Source organism: Lotus japonicus, unplaced genomic scaffold (genome assembly GCF_012489685.1).
Source record: "Lotus japonicus ecotype B-129 unplaced genomic scaffold, LjGifu_v1.2 AP026983.1".
Taxonomy (NCBI): domain Eukaryota; kingdom Viridiplantae; phylum Streptophyta; class Magnoliopsida; order Fabales; family Fabaceae; genus Lotus; species Lotus japonicus.
The window spans coordinates 245,671-250,146 of record NW_026645414.1 but is presented as its reverse complement, the minus strand read 5'-3'; the positions used below and the strand labels follow the sequence as shown (position 1 = coordinate 250,146).

General features: G+C 36.1%; 1 non-coding gene across 1 annotated transcript; it reads right to left on the bottom strand.

Moving 5' to 3' along the window:
• Nucleotides 1–3,297: 3,297 nt before the first annotated feature.
• On the bottom strand, nucleotides 3,298–3,404 carry LOC130727322 (small nucleolar RNA R71). The gene has a single exon (XR_009015249.1). It is a non-coding gene; the product is annotated as a small nucleolar RNA R71 (small nucleolar RNA).
• Nucleotides 3,405–4,476: the final 1,072 nt, after the last annotated feature.

Here is a 4,476-nt window from a genome sequence, read left to right as displayed (position 1 = left end):
CTTAGTTTTCTGCCTCTTCTCTCTCCTTACCCACTACTTGACCGACCAAAACTAAACCACACCCCAGATTTGCAATACAAGTATAGAACCAACGAAAACCATGAACCCGACAGTGAGAAGCATGATCGAACTGGATCCAAGAGTGCGATGCGAAGTCAGAAAATGTGAAGATTGAGTGTTGTGAAGACCACGAAGCAGAAAAATGGTGTTTGAATTTAAGCTGTACCACCTCTCCACCTCAGAAAAATGGAGTTTGCAGCTGCACCAGTCTCTATTGCGGCGAAAACGACGTTACGTTGAGTCGTTGCGGCCGTGATACCGTTCCGTTGCAGACGTTATCTGTGATTCTCCTTCCCACTGTTAAATCATTCGATATCGGTTTCGGTGGCCACCGAAACCATTATGTCGCAGCCGATATTCAGATAACGAAGCGAGATTTAAAACCTTGTTTTTTGTTGTTGTTGTTGTTGTTCTGCTGATTTAAAACTTTGTTGTTGTTGTTACTGATTTCTGTTGCCTGCTAATTTATAATTTTGTTGTTGCTGTTAATTTCGAGCTGGTGTGGCTGGAGCTGGTTAAAATTTGTGGATGTCCATGCTTTGAGCCAATGAAATTTTGAATGAGATTAGGGAATGTTATGTCATTGTATTTGGGAGAAAAATGACTATGCTAAGATTGTGGTACTCTTCTTCCTTGCTAGGTTTTTTTCCTAATGGGTTTTTCTCGGCAAGGTTTTAATGAGGCTCTTTCTTAGGATTACGTTATAAGCCGTTTTGCGGGTTTGTGGGGTGGTCGTGGGTTATTTTGTTGCTCAGTCTCTTGTACCTTGTTTTGTGCCTTGAGGAGTTCTTATGCTCAGGCTTTTTTTATTAATAATATCTTTCTTTTTAAAAAAAATATACTTAGTAGATTAATCATCATTTCAATTTAACTGACTTTACTATTCAAATTTCAGCTATAACATATTATTCAATAAAATTTTATTTTTAAATATACTGAGGTATGTATGCATGCATGTCTGTGTGTGTGTCTATGTCCGTGCGTGTGTCATTTTCTTTATGGAATAGAGAGATAGGTTCAATACTTTGTAAATCATCATTGATTTTCTTATTGTTGTGTAGTAATATGTCAAAAAAAGATTTAATAAATAATTATACAATAATCTAATAATTGATCGTTAATGCCTAATGATTTAGATTATTATATTATAATTTTCTAATATTTACTTATGGTGAATAAATATTTATTTTTTGTTACAATATTTTTTTTGAAAGGATTTTTTTGGTTACAAATTATTAAAAATTTATATGGAAGTAATTTCATATTAATTAATTTCATAACAATATTAATAATTCTATTCTAATTATTTCAAACCTATAAATTATTTTTTCAAACCATTATTAATTGGTTTATTATTAATATTTGGTATTGATTATATTGTGGTCAAAGTTATTATTAATGATTACATTTTTTATAAACATATTTGTTTTCATTTCATTGTTTAATATTTATATATTTCTAGAATAAATTATTTCTTAATGAATATTACTTTTTAAAAAAAGTCATAAAAAATTCTCCAAATAATTTTTGGTCATGTAATATTTCTATATAAATATATATATATATATATATATATATACATATTACTTTTATGTATATTATCCTCTTTCTTTACAATATTTACGTATTAGTTTTATAAGCATAACATGTAATATTTGTGAAGTCAAGTCAATTTTACCAAATTATGTATATGACTATATGTATTATATTACTATTAATATATGTAATAAGTCAAGTCAATTTCACCTAATTATGTATATGTATTATATTACTATTAATATTATTATACATTGAAACTTTACCTTATTTTGGAAAAGTATAGAACTCTCTATGTGCATATAAATAGGTGTATATTCATTTTGTAGATGAAAGTTGAGTTTTTTTATTTTTGTCTACAAAACTAATTAAGATATAATGTCTTCTTTGAAGTTGGCGGTGGTTCTTTTCGCTCTTTTGTTCGCAGATCTTGTGGCGATCGCACAAGAGATAGAAAGACCCCAAGAGACTACTAATGTTGATGTCAAAGAAAACACACAAGTGGTGGGTAAGACAAATGAGATAGGAGATGCTAAAAGGATTGGTGGTCCAGGAACTCAGATTCATTGCTGCGACTGTAGGAAATGGCACTGGTGTCCGTGCCCGCCCGACTGTTAAAGTACAATAGATGAAAACAATGTACCAATTCCAACATTATCACCATAATAAATATTGGGTTGAGAATGACATGTTATAGATGTAATAATTATCTTTAATTATACGAATAAGTGAAAATTGTTGGTTATTTTAAATTTCATTTTATCTTTAATCTTTTTGTGCGTATTGTATATATTTTAGCATGAGAATAAAACACATACATAGTAGGATGACAAATTTCATTTTATCTTGTTTTTTTTATGAACTCTTTGTTACAAACAATCAAATCAAATTCTGAATTTTACTCGCTTTCAAAACTCACAAGCTTCAAGCTTAAACCATAATTCTCACTCACGGTCCTTGTGGATTCGATATTAAATCCCGGAAATATCTGTGCACTTGCAGATTGACCAACAAGTTTTTGGCGCCGTTGCCGGGGACTGTTTGTGGTTTTCGGTTTAAGTTACAAGTTTGTAGTTTCTTCTAAACATTTCATTGAATAGGTGTTAGTAACCTTTTCTTTGGTTTTGTTATTTCAGTTTATGCAAGGTAGGCTTGACACGGATCCATTGGTGTTTGATCCGGAGCCGGGACGTACTCTTCACCGTCGTCGAGCCCAACAAAGGCTTGAAGCCATGGCTGCTCAAATCACGGAAGAAGAGATGCAAGCGCACATAAACGCAAGGGTGCAAGAGGCCCTTCCTCAAAGACTTGTAGAGCAAGAGGCAGAAATTGCCAACCGCGCTCTTTGAGAGACCTCACCATGGCTGCCATGAGCTACGACTATCCCGGCAGCATGTTTTCCCCGAAGGCATGGGAAACTTTGAGCTGAGACCGGCATTTATCAATTTGGTGAGCCAAAATCAGTATGATGGAGGTGCTCTCGAGGATCCTCATGCACACATGGAGCGGTTCATCCGCAATTGCAACACGTACAGAGTGCAAAATGTCTCAGCGGATACAATCCGCTTGAGCTTGTTTCCATTCTCATTGAGGGACACAACTGAAGAGTGGTTGAACTCACAACCCCAAGGTAGCATTACATCTTGGGAGGATCTTGCCGAGAAGTTCACCACTAGATTTGTTCCAAGAGCCCTCTTGAGAAAGTTGAAGAATGACATAATGACATTTGCCCAAGCTACCGATGAGAATCTTTATGAGGCTTGGGAGTGCTTCAAGAAGCTATTGAGGAAGTGTCCACAACACAACCTCACCCAAGCAAAGCAAGTGGCTAAGTTCTATGATGGTCTCTAATATTCTTCAAGGTTTGGTTTGGACGAGGCTTCAAATGGAGAGTTCGATGCCCTTCTTCCACAAGTTGGGTACGAATTGATTGAAAAAATGGCTTTGAGAGCCATGAAATCTAGTAACGATCGCCAAGCCCGAAGAGGAGTCCTTGAAGTTGAGGCTTATGATCAACTCATTGCCTCCAACAAGCAACTCTCCAAGCAAATGGCTGAAATTCAAAGTCAAATGAAAACCACCAAGATCGGTGGTAGAATTGTCAAAGTGGAGTGTGTGACTTGTGGAGGACAGCATGATAGTGAAAACTGTACCGAGACTAGACCGGAAGAGGAAGTCAAGGCCATGGGTCAAGCTCGTAATGACCCATTGTCCAATACTTACAATCCTGGATGGAGAAACCACCCCAATTTCTCTTGGAGGCAAAGCAATAATGGCCAAGGAGGTAATTATCAAAGGCAATTCCCTAATCAAGGTGTTCAAGGCCAAACCTCAAGGCAACCACAAGAGAGAGGTGAAGTTGATGGTGGCGGTAGCAAGAAGAGTTTGGAAGAGTTGGTTGAGACTTTCATCAACCGAACTAAGAACAATTACAAGAACCAAGATGCGGATATTAAAACCCTAGAGAATCAATTTGGCCAGCTTGCCAAGCAAATAGCCGAGAGACCTCAAGGTAAGTTCCCTTCCGATACTATCCCCAATCCTAAGCAAGAGAATGCCTTTGTGGTGACCACTAGAAGTGGTAGGATGAATGAATTGAAGAAAAAAACAGAAGGAGAAAAAAGTGAGGAGATAGTTGAGGGAGAAGTTGTGGTACCCATCAGGACTAAAGAAGTTATAGACCTTACTCCTGAAGTTAGCAAGGTTCCTTTTCCTAAGGCCTTGGCTAAGAAAAGTATAGACAAGAAGTTTTCAAAGTTTGTGGATGTTTTCAAGAATCTCCACATCAACATTCTTTTTGTCGATGCTTTGGAGAAAATGCCCATATATGCTAGGTTTACGAAAGATATATTGTCTAAGAGGAGAAGTTTGAAGGATATG